This window comes from Neopelma chrysocephalum, unplaced genomic scaffold (assembly GCF_003984885.1).
Source record: "Neopelma chrysocephalum unplaced genomic scaffold, ASM398488v2 Primary Assembly neopelma1_147, whole genome shotgun sequence".
NCBI classification, from domain to species: domain Eukaryota; kingdom Metazoa; phylum Chordata; class Aves; order Passeriformes; family Pipridae; genus Neopelma; species Neopelma chrysocephalum.
In genome coordinates, this window is record NW_020897809.1 from 3,960,709 (window position 1) to 3,983,077 (window position 22,369).

At 37.6% G+C, this 22,369-nt stretch overlaps 1 protein-coding gene across 5 annotated transcripts in view; it reads left to right on the forward strand.

The window, feature by feature from the left end:
- CACNA2D3 (calcium voltage-gated channel auxiliary subunit alpha2delta 3) overlaps positions 1-22,369 on the forward strand; it is a 409,434-nt gene that overhangs the window by 47,712 nt on the left and 339,353 nt on the right. The window contains exon 1 of one of the 5 annotated variants that reach the window (XM_027700392.1): positions 21,319-21,413. The exons of the other annotated variants lie outside the window; for them this stretch is intronic. The gene's annotated coding sequence lies outside the window, so the exon portion shown is untranslated. Of the gene's footprint in view, positions 1-21,318; positions 21,414-22,369 lie in introns of those variants that run through there. 5 annotated transcript variants of the gene reach the window in all.

Here is a 22,369-nt window from a genome sequence, read left to right on the forward strand (position 1 = left end):
AGCTACTGTTTAGTTGATGCTGTTTAACTCTGACAAATACTGAATTTTCCCCTATCTGATATCTGTGTAGTATTATTCAGTCACAAGTTTGGAAGTAGCATCAAGAAGCATAATCTCACTTTTCCTGCACAAGTCACCTTCACTGTGTTTTCTGCAAGTTTTCTGCAAGAAGCTCAGATGTTGAGTGGCTTTATAAAATATTTTTGGCCATGTGTTTCAGATGCAGATATTGCACATATAGGTGCTCCCACCACGTTCAGTAACAAAGTTCTTTGTTCTCCATAGATTCATAAAGAAAAGCAACGTGTTCTTTTGCATATTGTATAAAGTGAGTAAATTTATGTTCAGCAACAACTTCAGTATTGTTAGAAAAACAAGAAATAAAAATATTTACGTGATTTTCAATCCTTTTCTAACTTGTCCAATTAATTAATGGATTTTATTTTCAGACATTATTACCGTGGAGAATGCCCAAAAATATTTTGTAAGTTGCTTTTGAAAATTTTGTAATAGAATAGTTCTAAAGTTTTACATTTTTTAAATGCAGGTCTTTAAAATTTGGGACTCTATTTTTCTTGGTACATGCTGTTCTGATTGTAATGAAATATTAGAAAGAATAAGGACAAATAACCATTTTTGAAGAGTAAGCTGAAAACATAAGAGACTGCTTGTTTCTTCCATAGAATGATTTTCCAAAATTACTTTTAATTCTTTCTTGCAGCAGATGTATAGATAATAGAGAGATTCTGAAGGAGATAAAGAATTTGTTACAGACCCTGGAATGTTTTTATTAAATGCACAGGTACAAGACTATTCCTAATGACTATGGGATTTGCTTGCATGCAGTGCTAGATTAATCTGAGATTGCTTAATACTTGCTGCCCCCCTGCCCTTAGCTGTTGTTGGAAATTGCAGCTCCTGCAAGAGGAAGTGGAATAACACTTTGTGTCTTCTGTGCAACTCGATGGCTTGCAGCCTGTATTAAAATCCTGAGCTGTAAACTGGAGGGTTGAAGAGTATTTGAATGTCTCGTCCAGCACCCCTTTAGTGGAGTTGAGTGGACAGCTGGAAGCCAGAATCACTTCCATCTTCTTTCTCCTTTAAAGTTCTGTGTGCAGTGCCAATCTGAAGGCAGGCTGTGTTTGGATGAGAGTAGGGAGGCACCATCTGTTGAAGGTTGTTCTCTTGCAGAAGCCTGAGAACTCAGCAGAACTGAGGGTAGCCTGGCTGTTCCTGCGCTCACTCAGTGTTCCATGACTGTCATCTCTTACCTGCTGCCAGTGTATTTCACAGGGGGACAAAGCCTGTCTTTGGCTATTCTTAAGGGCTTAATTGGTTTTGACCATATCAGAGTATAAAGTGTATGTCAATGAAAAAATTGCACATGTCATATATTCTATGATCTTGATTAAATTAATTTAGTATGTCACAGTTCCAATGTAAATAAGCCTTTAGATGTATTTGGAATCCTTCCTGTCTTCAATGAGAGGAAAACTGGGACTGCTGCGTATTAAATTCTGCTTCATAAACATTCATGGAAATGCACAATTTTCTGAGCATAAACAGTCCCATTGGCCCCAGCAGAAATGTTTCAAGTGACTAAACTGATTAAGAGCTGACTGATGTAACTGTAAGGCTACAGTCACCATAAAGCTGTGTTTGGTCCCAGAAAACCTAGTGGCAAGCACTGTTAGCTCTATAAAAGCATCTTTATTCTGTAAATCCTAACCAATTACAATATAAAACAAGCTGTGGATCTAAACCCCAGAAATGTAAGATGTCTGAAAAAAAATATCTGTACTATAGAAATAGAGCTCCCTCTGGAAAGACACGTGGAATGTTCTGTAGTTTAATACAGATGACAATATATGTGGAAAACATGCAGACACTGTAATGAGGAACAGGAACATGAAATAAGAAGAGACAAGAACTTTTCTACAATGTCTTGAATTGACTTCAACAAAATAAACCTATTACAGAATTGCCTTTAGGGTTTATAATTTGTGTGTCTTAATTTCTATGTAAATATGGAAATGCAAAAAAAAAAAAAATAGAAAAACCAGTATATAAAACCCAAATCTTAGAAAGATTCATCTCAGACTTTCCAGCTTTCCTTGGTGTGCTCAACTTTTTAGAACTGATTAGGGGCCCCTGTGGGAAATTGGCTGTACCTGAAGTACACAACAGACAGAATGGGGTCCCTGTGCCAGTGCTGTACCTTTACCATTAGATAACTCTTTGAAATGTGATTGTGGAACAGTTTGAAACCTGCAGAAAGAAGCTGCTGGTGATAAAACATTAACTGTGAGGAGGTTTGTGAGACAATAGGATGAATGAGCGTAAAAGTCCACGTAAAATATATCTTCAAATAGAAACACAACTGTCTTTTTTTTAACTTATATTTTTGCTACAATATTATCAGTGTAATGGAATGGCAACATTTGAAGATTTTTTTAATTTATGCTTGATATTTTTAGCAAAGTGCAACGTTTCCCTTAATCCATTTTAATAGGATTTACAATCCTTTTTTTGATCCGAAGCTTCAAGGCTTTCTGAAGCTTCACTAAAGCTACAGTTGTAGTAAAGCCAAAAGGGTTGTATGAATTTGGTTTGCAGTCTCTTGATGCAATTTATATACATTCCTACCAAGGGAAATATCCCAACACAATATTTCTAGTATGGATCACACTTTTTGTAAGTAAGTGGTCTTTTGTAATGGTTTATAATTAACTCATTTTCTGTATATTTGTTTTATTTATTTAGAGAGATATTATTTAAGAACATTTTGAGATTCATCAGTATATAAAATGAATTTCCAGGGCTAAAATATCAAAACAGGATCCTGTTTAGAGCACTTTACATTGTATCACACATAATGAAGTGTTAGCCAAATATTTTCTTTAACAATTAGCTTCATTTTAATCCTCCTAATCTGGTGTGAGCACACAGTCCCCTTTCAACCCAGCTGACTGGACCACATCCAGGCTCCTCCTATCAGTGAAATCAGATGCAATTGGACCAGTTCAGAAATAAGACACAGAATCATCAGTCTGATGAGCAGATTTGCACAGTTCATAAACTTTTAATTGCTGTATAGATGTATTAGCAAAAGTATGCTGTCAATATAATGTAAAACTATCCTAACCACTCGGTTATGTAATTTGCCCTCAACACATTCCTTTTTACAAAGTTTGCTTGAGGTAAAAAATAGTTTTTTAAAGAAAGGATCAGTAATAGTTAGTGTTTAAAGAAAGGATTTCGTGCCTTCTTTGCTCACAATGAAGATTATATTTAAGATTTCTGACTTGACCTGATTTTCCCACATGTGAAAAAACAAGCATTCTTTTCCTGAAATGTTGTGAGAGTGTCTTAGGCCCTTCATCCACATAGGACAACCTTGATCTAAATGGTAAGTCTTGTAGACCTTTGCAAGGGGCCTGCTGGAATTATATTTAGAATCTTGAATAATGTTCTCTTTGTATGCTTATTTCTCCTTATCCCCTTAAATATTTTTACCCTGTTTTATCTCAGAAAAACACAAAGCGCATCACAACTGAGCTTTGATTGTTAGATGATTAAAATCTTAGGTTTTTGTTGTGTGTATCACATGTTGATCACTGATAAATTCAGAACAGCAAAAGCAGAGAATTTTATTATGTCTGTCTGCTTCCTCCCAAATGCCTTAACTAGCAGAGACAGAGGCTTTGGAACAGCAGTAGTGCGAGAAAAGGGTATGGTAATTACAGTGGGGGTGTTTTTTCAAAACCGCTTTCTGCTATTATTTTCTGCATATCCTTGGGCCCAAAAAGCACTGAGATGAATGTCATAAAAGACAGTGTATTCCCAGCTGTGCCAAGTACCATGTCCTAGAAATTCCTCCTGTGCATTTGGAAAAATGTTTCAACTGGTATTAAATTTATTTACAGAAAGGATGAACAGAGGAGTGAATAGCAAAAATACTTTAGGAAAAAAGATTGTAAACTGTGATTAATACATATTTTCCAAAGAATTTAGTAATAACTGCCAGGTTATTACAATAATTCAGATAGAAAAAGCTTTAGTGTCTACTCTGAAATAGGGTTTTAGTCTGTCCCCCTCACCCTGTTTATCCATTTTAGGGGAAAAGTAAATAGGTTATCACTGGGAGAGCTTTTTGGAATCTGGAATCTGCCAAGTGTATTCTTGTATTGCAAGTCACTGCAATAAATTAGAAATTCACTGTACCCTCTGTCATATTTGCTGTTGAGCTCTAGTCACATGAACACTGTGTATATTAGATATTTTCTTAGTTTAAGCCATATTTAAGTTCCATTTAAGAACCAGATATCTGATACAAATGAATTTTATTGCATATTTTGATAGCTCCAGTCAGAGTATATTGTGAGGGTGCTTTAAAATGTCTTCCTAACTGACTGTAGAAGAGACTGCAGACGTATGGCCTCATTAAGCATGTGTTAGTTGAGAATAGTCTGTGTGAGAGAATAACCTGGCATTGTATTGTCTCAGTAGAATTCTCTTTTTGCTAAGGAATGAGTCTTAGATTATCACTGTCTCAAGTTTCTAGTTTTCACACGTATAATATTGTATATCAATTACTTTTAAATGTGCCATTTGTCTACTTTGTAGAACTCACCTTAATTTGCCATCCTGTTTAAAAATAATAAATTGAATAATTGTGGAATATAAACCAGTGTTGAATTGGATAAGCTTGGTTTAAAAGGTCTATCTGTTATCTCATACTGCCCATAATTACTAAGAAGTTTTTAAGAACATAAAAAGGTAAGTGCCGAGAAATCCCAAATTCTGAAACAATAAAATTGCAGTCAATGCACTGGCCATCCCCACCCCCATCCCAGAGCCAGAATAAACCTGCATAAATGGGATTGTGCGATTCTATTGGGAAGGCAATTAATCCCCTGAGAGAGGGAGAGAGCTATTAATATGTAAATGAACTTCATGACACGGTCAGCGTATTTTAAAGGGTTTTGTGTCACTAACAGGCATTTCCATTGGAACAAAGCAATTTTAAAGAATTTGCCGGAAAATGAAGTTCTGAGAAAAGGAGTTTTATTAAGTAGAAGATGATACTTTCTCAAGTGCCCATTTGCTGCTGGTTTCCAACTGGGAGCTGCAGCTGTGCAAGCACCAAAGCAGGCGGCTCCTGGCACCAGTGCTGGCAGCCACAGATACCCGTCTGCTGGATGCTTCAGCACCCAGGCATTGAATCTTAAACTTCTTTCTCCATGTGTCACTTCTTTGTCCCCCACAAACGGAACTCCTGAAGGGCATAGATCATGCACCTTTTCTAGGACTAGTGCCCTTCTGGTTTGTTATGGGAAGGAGTCGTCATGGGTACCTCTGTGCGGAGATGCTCAAGGTATTTGCAGACTGTGGGAGAGGCAGTGCAGGCACACAGGGCAGGCAGGAAACCCTGCTGAGGGTTTCTGATGGCACTGGCTTTGCCTCATCCCTCTGCTCTCTTCTGTCCTCTCTGTGCTTTCCTCTGCCCTGGGCTTTAGCTCCTTCTCCAGGATGATTCCTGCCCCAGTCCCTCTTTAGCTGCCTTTACTGCCCACTCCTGGTAGTTCCTTGGCAAAGTGCCTTTCCTCTGTATTGCATGTGCCGTCCCTTATTTTGATCCAGAGATCTGAGGTAAACACCATCCCTCCTCCAAATGCATGAGCCAGAACAGTGGCATGAACTGCCTCTGAAGAATGTCTGACCTACAGGTCTCAGTAACACTGACATTCCTGAGTCAGCCAGATGTAATCTGAAATCACAAAAACGTTCTAAATCTAGATTATGATGGGATTCAGGTGCATTCTGATATCTTAGTGTTCCCTTGATAAATTTCACTAAAGGATTTGTAAGATAAGGTGGCCCCCTCTCAGCCATGTCTTTGGTTAACCTGGAGACCCCCAGCTCTTTGCTGAGACCATCTCATGCCTCTGCTCAACCACTCACCGCCTCCTGTGCAGTGAGGTAATGGAGCTGCTTACTCCAGGGCTTTCCAAAAAGCAGCAATCTCCTTTCTCCCTGGTGTGTGTCCCAGCTGTTGGCAGGCTCTGTGCTGGGTTTGGAAGTGAGCAGTGTACTCAGCCAGCAGCTGCTGTCACAGCAGGATCTGCCGGCCCTTGACAGGGAAATGATGCCGGTGAGCAGCACTGGGGAGAGAGGGTTGGTCGGAGAGCCTGGAATTTAGAAGCAAATTTGGAGTGTTCAAGGGGAGTGCTGAACTGCAAATCTCTTGACCTCTACAGGCTCTTTGAGGAAGCATTGACAATTATTTTAAAGTGCTGGATCTAGTACTACAAACCAAGAGTCAGGCCAGATCTCTTGAAGGGTAGGCACTCAGAGAAACTCTAAGGAAGGAAGAAAATTGAGTTGTCTGCAGTCATTGAAAAGGTTTTGACCTACTTAAAATCTGTGTGAAAGCAAACACATAGTTGTGGGATGTTATATTTTATTTCCTTGGTAACTTTATTTTATATTTATGGCTCTAAACCACTTCCTGAAAAGCAAGGGAAAAACTGACTGTATGTACTTGAAGAGGTATGAAAGACATTACCATGCTTACTGAAAGTTCTGGGATTTTCTCTACTAAAGTAAAGTGGGGAGCAATAGTGAATGGAGGCTTTTATGTTGAGGCATTAAAGAAAAGAGCTGTTCTGTGGGGTGATACAGAAATAGTTCTGCTCAAAATGAGCAAAACTTTTGTTTTCAGTAGCACTGGTAGAAACTCAGTACATTTTTTCTTCACAGAAAACATCAAGACATTGGGAGTGAACTGTTGAGATTGTGCTAATTAGCATAGGAAAATAGTTTGTCAACTTAACTTTATGATCATAGTAATTCTGTTAATATTTTTGTAGTAGACTGCAGCCTACATTGGGACAAAGGTCCCAGGAGAGAAAAGACACCAATACTTAAAATGTCTCTTTAGTTTGTGAACACCAGTGAAATGAACTTTTTGTCGTGAAAATAAGGGAGGTGATGAGAAACTATTGGGTATCCAAAAGCACTTGGTTCAGTAAAATGGTCTGTGAATTTGTGTAAAATGCACTGGGCTAATTTTTTACCAGGGGCTTACAAAAAACTGGCTGTGATATAATGTACAGAATGTGCTTATTTCCTAGGTAAGACTTGATTTTTATTTTCAAATCCTCAAAAGTCAGAGAGTGTCTGTGAAATCCTTTTGATAAAAATCAATTGTTATCAGGAAAAAATTCTCTATTCTGTGGATGGTGAGGCACTGAAACTGGTTGCTCAGAGAAGTGGTGGATGCCCCATCCCTCGAGGTGTTCAAGGCCAGGCTGCGTGGAGCTCTGAGCAACCTGGTGTGATGGAAGTGTCCCTGTCCATGGCAGGGGGTTGGAACTAGATGATTTTTAAGGTCCCTTCCAACCCAAACCATTCTATGATTTTGAAAAAAATACATGACTAATACAAAAGATTTGATTTTTCTTCCTCTTAAAAGAACACTTGCCTTTTTATTTATTTTTACCTTGCCATATAAGTCATATTTTGATATGAAATGACATTTTTATGGCCTAATACAGTTCAATAATATTCAGCCATATCTAGTTGTTGAATAATACTTATTTAATACTCTATTTGATGAACATTGCCACTATTCCTATGCCATATAGAAGGAGCAGAGGTATTTTAGTTTATCAAACAATGAAAATGTAAGAAGGAAGAAAAAGTAATTTGAATTATAATGAAGTGGTATAAAATTCACAGTACATTAGTTTTCATCTGTGGGATCTTATAATGAGTATTATTCTGCCAGGCTAAAAATTAATGTTGTGAGGAACTCCCCTCAAGTGCCTTGTGATGTTTCATATCTTTTCACTGTGTTAACCATCATAGGGTTTGACCCTAAGTTCCCAAATGTATCTCATTAACACAGAGATTTCTGCTTTGGCTTAAATAATAAAATCGTGTAGCAGCTGATTGTCTCTGTCAGTTTGTCAGTGGGATGAAAATATCTACACTTCTAGTTTTTTACAAAAGCACCTTAAGAACATCAACCAAAGCAACTTTGTTGGCGTTTGCTGTGGGACATGAAATTTTCAAGTTGTACCAGCACAAAGCTATTTGACAGAACTGGGAGACAGCACCCAGAAAATACATCACTGCCAGTTGGCACACTGAGCGTTGGATTTGAAAAGCACAAAGCCACTTTTCAGTCATTTTTATATTCTTGGATTAGTTGTACACACTGTCTTTTGAAATGGAAGATACAACCCTTTTACCTTCATACAGGTTAAAGAAAGTTATTTTTGTGAAAGTCGCAATTAATTTTGGAAGATGATCTCAGTGAGTAGAATCAAAACACTAAGCACTTCTTTTTCAAACTGAAGATGCAAAGGCAAGTCTTTTTAGGGGTGTATTTTCTTAAGAGGTTTATAGGAATGCATAGGATGCAGCTTTTGCTTTTATTCACACTGTTTCAGCTGTTGGAATTAGTGTCTGGTTTTCTGAGGTTCAGTTAATGATTCAGATCTACATCTGGAGTTATAAAATATTGCTGCATCCATAGAAATGTTTCCTTGATGCAAAACACTAGAACTGAATAGAAATAAAATAGCAATTAAATATAATAATTTTGAATAAAAAGCATCATCACAATTGCAAAATTACACATTTGAAACCTTAATTTGTGAGATTGAGACCATCCTGTGCACTGAAAGTTACTGATCTCATGAAGAAAGTTAAACAGAGTTAAGTTTACATCATAAAGTGTTTGTATATGCAAGCTAAAATGCTTTTGCTTTTGCAACTGTAAATCGAGGTTTTTTAGTTTACAAATGCTGGAGTTTGTCAGCTAAATTGTTTTTCTTAGCATAACTTGCTCATTTGTTATTTCCCTGAGGGCTTTTGTTTGCTCGTTTTCAAAGATAAAGCCTCAAACAGATTCTTGTGCTCCCAGTTGTAAACATCCCTTTTGATGGGTGGATCTAAACGGCTGCTGCGGTTGGTTGCGAGCACTTAATCTTTAGGACTGATGGCAGTGGCCCCTGGCTTGAGAGGATGATTAGCCTGGAAAAACAGATGGACAGGGATGCACCTGGGGTGTTAAGGTACTGTTGTCCTGTGCTGCTTCTACTGGGTGACTAGCACTGGATCTCTGTCTGCCCTCCTTGCAGCTGCCCTGGTCTTTCCAAAGTGTTTCTAACCCCGTTGTAGCAGTGCTGATGCTCTTAGTAGCCATTGCCTAAGAGATCTGCACTTTTCATATTCCAGTGTTAACTTTGATAAGATGATGAAGTAAAAACATTTTACTTCTCCTGAGCAAAAGGAGAAGCTCTTCCCGTATTCCCAACCTGTGGTATCTCAGTGAAAACAACCACACTATAGGCCGTTTCCTTGTCCTTGGAGCATATCAACAGCTTTGGCAACAAACAGTTGCAGTTCTAATCAGAAAGATCACAAGAGTTTTTTATTTAGGCGAACTAAACATAGGGTTGCTGCCTCTTTCCCCTACACAGAGTTGGAATTTGTTTCCGCTTTGTACACAGGAAATAATTCAGTAATGGTTCGGTGTCCGAAAAACACAAAGCATTTAATTCTTGCATTTTCAGAATGGTTTGGAAAAGTAAAAAATTCAACATTTGTGCTGTCTCCAAACTTCTGGTTTCTCAAGTGACATCTATATTTCCTTTTCAAAATGAAAGGACAAGCAGGGGATAACTCCTCTTGACCTGAGCTAAAGTAATTTATTTAGTCACTGAACTGAGAAGTCTGCTGTTTTTATAACTTCTGTAATCTGAATAACAATAATGGCAACAAATCTGAGATAGAATGAAAATCATAAACTTTTCATACCATGTTTGTTTTATTGAGTAATTTTTACATCTTTGTTTTAGAGCATCTCAGAGTTCAATTGTGTATAGTTACACATGGACAATGAAAAGACAATTGCAGCCCCAGAAGTCTGCAGTCTAAATATAGCACGAGAGAGAACAGCTGGACTCTGCAGCAGCACAGGCGCTCTAGGAACGAGTGAAATAATTGTGATTACTGCAATAAGCAGTGGTCACAGCACATCAGCTGCCTCCCCAGCACGAAGCAAAGTTTCAAGTGGATTAGGTATTCATGACTTTAGCTTCTCTGGTTTACTGTCCTGAAGCTTGCAAGTGAATTTATTGCTTGTCAGATGGGTAAATTATTGGTGGCTGAAATAACATGAGAATGTAGCTTGGCAACGTGGTTGAGAAGAGTCTGAAGATAAGAGGATGACAACAAACGAAACTGTTTGTGTGTCTTTAGAAGAAGTGAGATTCTTTGAACTAGCTGAGTTAATCTGCATTTATGTGTGCTTCACAGTAGCACACATGGTGAAAACTGGAACAGGAGAGACTTATAGTAAATGTAATGGAACAGCTTATTTAACATAATGCTCTGGGTGTGGAAGGAGAAGAAAATGCTTTGCAGGCAAAGCTTTGCTGGCACGCGTGGTTTGCTGCAGCTCACAGCGCCATGCTGAAGGTACCTCGGTTGGCCGTGTCCTGTACTACTGATGCTGGAAAAAAGTATATTTATCTGTGTCAGATGAAGGCTAAATTTAGTCCTGAATTAGTCTAATTCTGTCTCTCTCCTGTCTGATCTGCAAACATCCATATGTAAGCTGTCTTTTGTGTCATGGTGAGCAGTTATCAGTGTTCTCTTGAATAAGGTTTGTGCTTCCTGAGTATAGCACCAGGTACACTTACTAACTATTCCTTTTAGTGTTTACCTTAAGCATGTTATTTATTTACTATCAGTTTAGTAGTTTAATGAGTAAAATGCCTTAAATAGTATGCCTGTGTGTCTAATTGGGCATTCAGATGAACAAATCTTGTAGTCTTCTGGAAGCACAGAAACTTCTACCTCACATGTCTGCAAATAGTATTGCATACACATTCTTACTTAGAGAACTATTAACTTCTTTCAAACAATTCTGATTCCCCATACACATAGCAAAAAATATTTTGTGGCAAGTGCATACTAGTAGACAAATGGAATGTGCTTTTTCTAAAAAAAATTTCTTCCTATTACCAGCAGTTTTAACACAAGGTATTTCAGCCCCAAACTAACCCTTGAGTTTCTTCAGTTCAATTATAGTGCCTTAAAAATGAGCATTGAAAGTTATTTTACAAATTTAAATATATTATTTGTTTATTCTAATGTCATACGGGGAAAAGTGTAAGACATTAACATGAGTATTCACAATATATATTGTAAATTACAATGTTTGCTTCTCTCAAATCAGAAATTGTAAAGCCTTTGTGGGGCTGTAAGGATAAAAAGCAGACCAGTTAACTGCTACAAGCTATTTCTACTGAAGACTGTAATTTTCGTCTTGTAACTCAAAGCAAGCAGGGCTGCAGGTACCAGTGAAGTCTGAATTCCAGGGAACTACAAGTGCCTTACGCATCTCTCCTTTTCCCAAAAGTAGGAAACTAGAAGCACCATGGTAAACCACAAGGTCTCGATGGACAGAGCTTTCTCAGGATGTGACTGGCTTTGGAGAGTAACTTGTTTCATTCCAAACAGTTTTCACAAGTTTCATAGAAAAGCCATTAATATTAATACACAATATCAGACTATGGTTGAGTATAAATTACTCCTACCCTGAATTCTAAAATTTTTGTACTGATTGTGGTAAGAAAATGAGTGAAGTTGATAAAAGTCTTTCACTGTAAACTTTTAGGCATTTTCAATTTTAGCTTCACTGGGTTTCTACTGTGTATTTTTTAATCAATTCCAAAATTCTGAGACATTGAGAACAATTGGAGGAGAAAAGTATGTTGTCCTTTAGCGAAAAACAGTAATTCTGCACTTTTTTTTTTAGATTCACGGGTTTATATTTCATGAAAAGAAATGTTAATGTTGCATTAAAAGCGAACCACTCTGAAACTGCTAAAGCACTGTAAACAGCAGAGAAAGGTTATACAACTTAGACAGAAAAGGTAAAAATGCCTTTGAAATTGCAGTTACACTGAAGAGCTGAAACTTCTAAACTGAAGTTGTATTGACATTTGGCAATGGAGCAATGGGTTTGCATCATGAGCTGTTTGTAGATAAGCTAACTTTGAACTTATTTCCCAGAATCTTTCTGCTTAATTTGGATTTTATAACCCCCTTATTCATTAACATAAACAACTGCCTTTAATAACTGGGCAGTAATTAATAGAATGGGCAGATCTCCCCAAATGTTATACATAACTTAAGTTCCAGTGAAATTGTGTGAATTGAAGCTAATGAGGAAGCAAAGATCATCCCAGTAGGCAGTTTAGGAAGAGAAGAATATGTGGTTTATAGTAATACTTGTAGTAATAACCTAAAAGCAATTCTTGGCCCTCCTTATTGATTTGGAAGAAGGCATTTCTCCTGTGGTTTAAGTGTGCTGTCCTTAAAAAGGTAGAGGTTTCTGTAAGGGTAAAGTGAAATGGGAAACTAGGAGATGGTGTTTGACATATTTCAGGGCATAATAAAATATTGTACAAGATAATTTTTCTGCATAAAAACTTTTAATAGGTTTTAGTATTTTGTGACTTTGGGCAATATCTGACAACTGTTTTTACTGCACCCTTTTCTAGTTAATTTTCACATGGGGAGGGTATAAAATTTGCATATCTCCTCCATTCAGCAGGTTTTGCCAGCAAGGCTTGCTCCATGCATGTGGAGCAAGAATCCTCACGGAACAAGTATTTCTTAACAACATTATTTGCTTTGCACTCCTTAGCTTCAAGCTTCAAGAAAGAATATATTTTTATTTTAAAATATATATTTATAAATTTATAAATAAATTTATATTTTAAAATCTATATTTTAAAATCTATGTTAAGTCTGCCAAAAGTGTGTTAACCGGACTGGCAGGAATATAGATACTAGAGAACTTAACAGTGGTTCCAATATTTGACTAATCAGGTGTGCAGCCTCAGCTCTTGCAAGTAGCTAAGAGAGTGGTTTGTATTTCAAATGCAATTATAAGTAGGTTTCTGTGCATGTAGTATGTGTTTACTTACACACAGAGTAGCTGCTATGCCTTTGATCTCCCTGTTTTAGAAGGAGAGAAAGCTAGTTGCAATAATTAATGTTTATGTACAAACATATATTTGTTGTGGGGTTTTTGTTGATTGTGATGGTGACTCTACTGTAAAATGCTCTTGGGGTTCCATTTTAACATTTGGGTGTGTTGAATAATAAGCTATTTTTTTAATATTCAGATTTTTTATATCTTACCTGGTCTCTTGGAATATTGATCATCCATTTAAACTCTCTCTTGCCTCTTTATCACTGTCTGTTATACCTGGACATATGAAACAAGACCAGAGAAGATATTTTTACTCTGATATAGCAGTGTCATATCTGCTGTGCCAAGTGTTTAACCTTTTACCACAACTTAGTTCTCATAGAAGTGCTATTTTATGCCCATATTACAACAGATTAATTTTGCTCTGGTTGTTGTCAGAGGATGTTGGGTCTCTCAGAGCCTGCAGTCATAGTGCCAGCAAGTTTCTCAGTTTTGAAGGTTGCTTGTGCCGTGACTGAGCAGAGATGTCACACATCCTGTCTTGCTATAGGAACATGATGTGTTTATTGGAACACAGTTGAGTTGTATGTCTTGAGCCTCAAGGAAGCAAGCAACTCTTACCAACTTCATTCATACACTGATGTAGATTTTCTTCTCTATTTAATAAGCTGCTGGTCAGGCAGCATCAAATCTAAATCACCAGTCAGAGTAAGTGTGCATGTCTCTACAGGAGCTGTGTCGTTAAACAAAGGTTAAATCAACAAAATGTTGTGAGAAGAGAAAATTGTAATTATTAAACCATGTCTGTTTTTTCCAAAGCAACAATATGAAACTGGATCTATGAAATGAAATCTGTAGAACCAAGACAAATAATTGGAATAATATTCTGTCTCAAACATCCAAGAATTCTTAAATATTTTCCTGATTATTTGTCACAAATTCTGCATGTCTGTGCATAGAGTGTAGGTGGGAGCTTCTCAGAGCATGTCCTTTGTGTTACAGGAGACTTTTAGGATCTCTGTAGCTTCTTCTTCTTTGAATTCCTCTCAGTTGGTGAAACCTCCAGGCAGGACAATGTAAATAGTTGGTTTGAAACCTGCCTACAAGCCTTGGTCTAAGCTGGCTCTTCTGAACTGCAGTCTGGTAGAAGGTAGTAATACTGAAATTGTCTCTAAGTATTAATTACCTACAAAGAGTTCTGGCCCTTTGAAATGAGCTGAAACTGGAAACACTATGGCAGAAAGAATTGCTTCAAATCTGTTGAAACAAACTGAATTCCTTTGCCACCTTTTGGTGAAGGTGGCTTATGACCACAGTGAAATGTTATGATAAATGAAAATTACTAAAAGTATCTTTTCTTGCTTAATAACATTATCTGTCTTTATCAATAATAAATGCCAGTGTCAGCATTTTTATGATGCTTGTTAATATATAGTTTTAAATGATGGTGATATGAAGAATGCAAAGAAGTAAGTTGTGCTTTATTTTTTCTTATGATATATCAAGAAAACTTAACTCACTGGCACTTTAAAATTGCTTTTTTAAAAGCATGATTTGTTGAAATAGAATGGACTAGTTCTGTGTTAATGGTGGCACACAGGCACCTCGGGCATCATTAACTATTTTACTTTGTCAGCTATTTTTAGAGGGCAAGGATTTTGACATTCATTCACCAGCTGTGCATAGCTTTTGCTCAAAGAAGGTTTTTAAACCAGATAATTATTATGATGAATTAAAAGTATAAATTATGAAGACGTAAGGTTGTATATCCTGAATGCAGAGCATGCATTTGGCTTAGAGAAAACCTGCCCAAGTGGGAGTTTTCCTGTAGGTTCTAAGTGACCTATAATTCATAGTTCTCACAAACACTCTTATATTGCAGTATTTTGAAAGAATACTGTCATAAAAATTTACCTGCATGTTCAGAAAAATCAATTTTGTTTAGGGTGCTTTTATTCCTATATCTGGAGTCTGGGCTTGTAGTAGCTCGGTCTATTGTACTAAGCCACTCTGCACCCTTGGCACACAATGAATATGTTTGTATAGGAAGCATGGGAGAAAAATACCTGTTCTCTAAAGAAAATGTGCTATTTTTTTTTCTGGTTTTGCTTTCTGAGTTTCTGGGGGTAAATTTTTAAACTTAATTTTGTGAATTTTAGGCATACTATTTGGAGAAGCTTTTCCCAAGCTTTCCTGTTTTGAAGGAAGCAACATGAACTGTAACAGTATAAACTGCTTGTGACTGTAAGGTTAAAATGTATTTGGTGCACATTAAAAGGTCAATATTTATCAGCATTGGTTTGGTAGTATCTGAGTGGTGTTGTTCTTTCCTGATTAAACTTTACAACAATTGTGACAGTAGTACTGTCAGGTGGCTCATGCTCTAAGATTTCTAGACTTTTAAAATATTGCATTTGACAGACTTTGTCAGCTTTTAGTCCAGGAAATTATTAAAGCATCTTGGATGAACGTAGATAAACTTTCTATGATACCATTAGAGTGGAAATGTAATCCCCCCGAGGAAGAAAACCATGGCAACGTTAGTAACGTGGAATTATGTAGAGCACAACTTAGATGGTATAAATAGAATAGTATGGAGAAAAGTGTTTAAATATCTAAAGACTTCAAATATTTGATGCTCTCCCTTTGTTGGTATTTATGGAGAGCTGTGGATTACAAGGCTTGATCCTAAACACATGGGGGTAAAAACAACAACTTTTCTTGAGTTTGGGGGTATGTGAAACAGGTTCTATATAAGCTTGTGGAGTTTCCTCATTGCCATCAATGACAGACTAAATGGGGGCTGTTATTTAATATAGCAATTGTTCCTTGATGTTCTTTGCAAAATTTCATATCTTTTGCCCTAAGCATTACTGTTTCAAAATGTTCCATGTTATTAAGTCCAGTTCTAAGACCTTCAGTGATTGGCAAAAGACACTCTTAAGCAATTAAAACTAAATTGAGCCAATTCTAGTCCTTTCTACCCCACAGTCAGAACTCATCCATGCTGTTTGCATTGGCACCTTTCCGTGTTCCAGCTTACCTTTTCATGTATTGAGATACCCAGATATTTCTGCCAACCTTATCAGCAAAATAGTTTTAAAAAAGTCTTTCAGTTTGCTGTGTTTTCCTAAGCTGCTCCTTTACCTGTGAGAATACTGTAATATTGAACTCAACCTCTCTGTTTAGCCTGAGCAAAAGTGGAATGCTTGAGGTCGACCACTGTATGAGGCTCTGGGAAATCTATTATCAGGCAGAACATTTCACACTTCAGTAAACTCCAAATTAATTACATTGATGGTACATGAATACCAAAAGAAAGTGAGCGTAATTAATGCTACTTCAGCAAACATCAGAGGAAATATTAGTGATTTCCAATTGATGATAATGCTAATGTGTTATATAAAAGTATTTTATTAGGAATGGTATAATGCTGAATCTTGAAGTGCCTGTGTAATGTGCCAGTTTATTAATTTAAATACGTTTTTATTGGCAATTTAAGATGATATCAGCATGCAAATATATTTTAATATAGTCTTAGTTATGTGCTGTTCACTTGCAGGACAGTTTAGGTGTGAGGGCAGACAAATCTGAAACCAAACAGGAACATGTGTGAAGAGGTTGGAAGAGAATAGATCTGCTACCTTGCACTTCTGGAGGGCAGACTTTGACCTCTTTAGGAGACTGGTTTGCATAGTCCCTTGGAAGGCATTCCTGAAGGGCCAAGGAGTCCAGAAAGGATGGACATTCTTAAAGAAGGAAATCTTAAGGGCACAGGAACTGGCTGTCCCCATGTGCTAAAAAATGAGTGAGTGGGGAAGACCATCCTGGCTGAACAGAGAGCTTTGGCTGGAACTCAGGGAAATAAAAAAAAAAAGGGGAGTTTACAACCTCTGGAAGAAAGAGTAGGGAACTCAGGAGGACTACAAGGATGTCATGAGGTTATGCAGGGAGAAAATTAAAGGGCCAAAGTCCAACTAGTACTTAATCTGGCTACTGACATAAAAGGCAGTTAAAGAATGTTTCTATAAATACATTGGCAACAAAAAGAAGGGTTAAGGAGAATCTCCATCCTTTATTGGATGTGAGGGAAAACAGTGACAAAGTATGAGGAAAAGGCTGAGGTAATGAATGCCTTCTTTGACTCAGTCTTTAATAGTAAGACCAGTTTCTCTAACCCACTGAGCTGCAAGAGTGAAGCCCCCATACTCAAATGGGAAATGGTCAGCAACCTGCTACCCCACTTAGACACACAGACTATGGGTCCAGATGGGATCCACCCAAGGATACTGAGGGAACTGGTGGAAGTGGTCACTGAGCCACTTTCCATTATTTATCAGTAAGTCTGGTTATTGGAGAGGTCCCAGTTAACTAGACGTTGGCAGATGTGGTGCCCATCTACAAGAAGGGCTGTAAGGAAGATCTCGGGAACTGCAGGCCTGTCAGCCTGACCTTGGTGCCAGGGAAGGTTATGGAGTAGATAATCTTGAGTGCCACCATATGGCACAGGACAACCAGGGGCTCAGGCCCAGGCAAGAGCATCCTGGCCTGTCTCATCAGTAGAGCCAGCAGGACCAGTGACTGACCCTCTGCACTCAGTATTGGGGAGGCCATATCTCAAATCCTGTGCCCAGTTTTAGGCAAGAAACACATTGAGGTGCTGGAGTGTGTCTGGAGAAGAGCAACAGAGCTGGGAAGGGTCTGGAGCCTCTCTTAAGAGGAGCAACTGAGTGAGCTGGGAGGGTTTAACCTGGAGAAAAGGAGGCTCAGGGGGGACCTTATTGCTCTGTACAACTGAAAGGAGATTGTAAGCGGGTGGATGTTGGCCTCTTTTCCCAGATAACAAGTTATGGGATGAGAGGAAATGGCTTCAAGTTGTGCCATGGGGAAGTATAGATTCGATATTAGGAAAACGTCTTCACTGAAAGGGCTGCCAAGCACTGGAACAGGCTGCCCAGGGAAGTGGTGGAGTCACCATCCCTGTAGGTATTTAAAAGATGTGTAGATGTGGCACTGAGGGACATGGGTTAGTAGTGGGCTGGGCAGTACTGGGTTAACGGTTGGATTTGATGATATCAAAGGTATTTTTACAATTTAAACTATTCTATTATTCTATATCTTCTAGGGTTTATAGTGCAGCATTAAGAGCTGATGCTACCTCAACACCATCTATAATTCAGTGACATTTACACAAAAATATGCCATTAATGGTATTATGCCTTCTATTGTTTACAATCTGAGCTATAATGAATTCCACCCTGCCTATTGTAGAGTACTGTAAGAGCAACCACTGTAAAACAAGCTGTCGGCATCCAAAATGCAGTTTCTCACCCAGAAACAATGTAATAAGAAAAATAATTAGATTCTCTGATTAGCAAAACACAGTGAAATTGTATAAGGTGGTTTTGAATTTTTTTGCAGATGTTAGCACTTTATAAATTTGCATTGGAATCTTATTTCAACCACTGCGACTGACTTTCAAGCAACAGTAAGCAGGGTATAGTTAACCACTGAAGCAGAAATTTAGAGTCAATGAGTAATTATTAAGAGCTTTCCAGAATATTAGCTGTTTCAGTTGCTGCAGTGATGGAATAGTCCATTAGATATTTCTGTTTCTGGCAACTCCTGAGAATTGATTCTGATACGAAACAAGGAGCCATTTTGATCAATACTGTAATTACTCTTATTGATGGATTGTTTTACAATGATAGTCATCATTGCAATATGTCTGCTCAGGAGGCATCAAGACTGTCCGCTGCATGTGGTAATGCGCCGCAAATATCTGATTCAAATCAACACACTATTGAGACTGGGCTGACAAGCGTGAAATTAATTGTTCCACTTCATGTAAGACCTGCATTCTTCTTTTGAGAGAGTAATTTGTTGCTGTGTGTAGCCTGGGATCGGTACAGCTTCGGTGCCATGTTAGGTGTGGCTTTTTTGGTCTTTGTTTTTTCCCTGCAAGATCAGTTCTTTCACCCTTTTAAGCATAAGCAAAGGAATTTGTGACTCAAGGGCTCTGACAAAATTCATATCCTTTCAGGTTTTTGAGGATGGAATTGCGTATCTTGGTAAGAGAAAAATAGGCTTTATCATCCAAGCTATTGAAAGGTTTTAAAATATAGGAGTAACACTGAGGCAAGAAAATCCAAAGTCCTTGTATATGAGAGTATAGCAGAGTGAGATAATGTTTGAAAGCTGGTTGGTTTTTTTTCATCTGAAATGTTGCATCATTGTTAGTTTACTTTTAAATGGAAGTTTATACTGAAAATGATATCTTCAAATTGCTTTGTAGAATAGGGACTACATGCAGGGAAAGAAAATATTTAGAAACACAAATAGAGATGTACTGTGCCACACCACTATGGTCTATTGATGGCTGGTTGGACAAATGGCTTATTAATTAATGGAAGCTAAATAATACATTTATTGTGATAATGAAGTGACAGTTATTAGTACAGTTCCAAAACTGTGTTCCCCTTAATACTTGTGTGCTTCTACCTTAAGGATGTTAAGTTGCAACTTTAGGTTTCTTTAATGAACATTCATGATATTAAAATACTTGAACCTTTAGGTCTTTAATTTTATCCCATTCTGTTTTGTCATTTTCTTCTCTTTTGTCTAAGCTTTTCTCTCTCAAAGAAGAGGCAAGGGTTGTTTATTCCCAACTGGAATGGTGTATGTGCACCCAAGCATATGTAAGTTTACTGCCTCTGTTTAAATTCTAACAAAATAAATTCATAACTTGGTATGAGTATACTGGTTTGAATATGGAAAACATAGAAATAGCTATGGAAATCAATGGGCATTTCTCAATCTGCTGTTCTGTCTAATAGCATTGGACTTAAATGTTTATGAGGATGATGCTAATATTTCTGCTGTGAACAGCTGAGAATAACCTTCTTGCAGAAGTGAAGAGCCCAGCACAGAGTCCCTGATTTATTTTCATAAATATAAAGGCCCGCTTTTCTTCTGCTTATTGAAAAAAAGAGTCCTGTCCTAAAGTCACTATTCTCTCATCAGCACAGGAGACTGTCAGCTTTTTAAATACTGCTTATGTAGTTGACCTCAGTGGGTTTTTTGAGATGGTGATTTCAGTGCTTTACATTTACACCTTGTGTAAAGTGGTGCTGCTGAGGGAGTTGTACTTCTGAAGTGACTCTTTCATCGTGTTTCAGTGCTACAGCTGCTTTCCTATGATCTTCATGGGGAATCTTCCAGTGACAGAACACTACCAACAAGTTTTTTAGTGTACTAAGCAGATGCACGGATGGTTTATTTTTCAAGAATATTACTTAACAAAGACAAACCTTTGCTTCTTGCCCCAAAAAAAGCTCTTCAAGGGCTTATCACACTGATACCAAACCTCATCTATGTCCTGTGCTTCACACTTGTGTCATGCCTTATAGAATCACAAAAAGGTTTGGGTTGGGAGGAACCTTAAAGTTCATCTAGTTCCACCTCTCACTAGACCAGGCTGCTCCAGGCACTGTCCATCCAACTGCCTCATGCTTTAGTGATGAGCAGTAGCACAGTAACACACAGTGCTGTTCTAACTACCACAATTCTTAGGCACTGATAATCTCAGTAGTATCTACCAACAAACACCACAGATCCTGTGTCTCACTGAACCACGGCATCTAGTCTGGCCTCCCCTTGTACCACTGAGTTCTGCTCTTTGTCTTTCACAGAGGTGCATCCACCTCTCTTGCCTTTGTAGTGACTGAGGACACAGCTGTTGCCTGTTGGAAACCCCTAACTCAGGTTGGGCTGGGCAGTGCTGAGCAGCAATTCCTTAAAATCGTTTTTCCAATGAACTCACAGAAATCTAGCATTTATCTTTAATTCATCTCTAGGCTAACCACATAACAAAGCTCTTTGCTGAAGATAAATTTTTTGTTGCCCTGGCATAATCTGTCAGATACTTCTCTAGGTCAGAAACTCAAAGAACTGCTACTTGCTGACTTTCCAAATATAAGAGATATTTTATTGATCTGTCTACTTCTTAATTACCATAATCCTGTCTGCTTTATTGCTATTATGGTGTGTGATCTGTGATCACTCAAGTTTATTTTATCTAGGGTATCAAATATAATACACCCTCAGTCGCTTATAGTTTTAAGATTGTTTCTACTTGTATTGATTTTTGAGCTTGTTTTATTAAATTGTAGGCAGAAGAAATTCAAAAGCTCGCTTGCTTGATAAATGTCTTACAACTTTAGTTTCTTGTAGGAAAGAAATATCAGCCATACAAAGAAGAAAAAGACAATCAAAGTACGTGGTTTGCCTTTAGAGATGAAAGGAGGGAGGGTTGCAGGGCAGAATAGCTGCCATGTAGGACCAAGCACCCTGAAGGACGTTGCTGTTGCCCCAGAGATGTACACAACAGGTATTTATCTTCAGTCTGGACAGCTTCACCTGAGCCAAAAATTTTCTGGACAGAGAACATACCCCCTGCTTGAATTTCAAGTAATGATTTCATGTCTGAATGGCAGAAATAAGTTTTCTTGTTGAAATTCTCTGAGGTGTTCACTTTTGGTGGGCCTTGTGTTTGAACAGTGTTCACAGCTACTTTGCTACTTCAAGTTTCTCTGCTGTATAAGGTTTTGTGTGGGTTTGTGTGGGGAGCAGTATTCACCCAGAGCTTTTTTCAGTATTCTTTTAAAAGGAAAAAATGATATTAGTTTATGCCTAAACATTGATATGTACAGTTTTAACAAAAACTAGTTATGTCTTAATAAGTTAAAAAATGAATTTATACATGGTAAAAAAAACAGAACTTGCTATTTTCTGAGCTGTGGCAGGCTAATCTATTTACCTTCATGCTGATTTCTAAAATATAAAATAAAAAAAACCCCAAAACCAAACAAAAAAACCCAAAACCCCCCAAAAAACCAAAACCCCTAAAAAACCCTCTTCCATTTGTTTAGTGTTTAGAGCTGTTTGCTATGTAAAGATTCTGTTATCATTTGTTCCTAGTGTTAGTGCAACTACTATCAGAAGAACTACTATGCAAATTCCAACTTTTGGTAGGCTTATCTAGTCGTTGATTCTTATTTTTATTTACTAACTTTTCATATCCCTTCTATAGTGAAGGCTGTGTATTTAGCTGCTTAAAATATGATAAGAATGAAAATATTATGTGAAACTGAAATTTTGAGATATGTGGTTTTATTTCTGTACTATCCAGACCATTCTTCAAATTGATAATTTGAAGAAGAGAGAAAGAGAGTGCCTCTGTGAGCTTTACCTGGTGTACCTCGACTTCTTTTTCTCTTACATTGTAATACTGCATCTGAAGTCCATTTTGCACTTTGATACGTAGTGGAAGTTCACTCTTCTTGT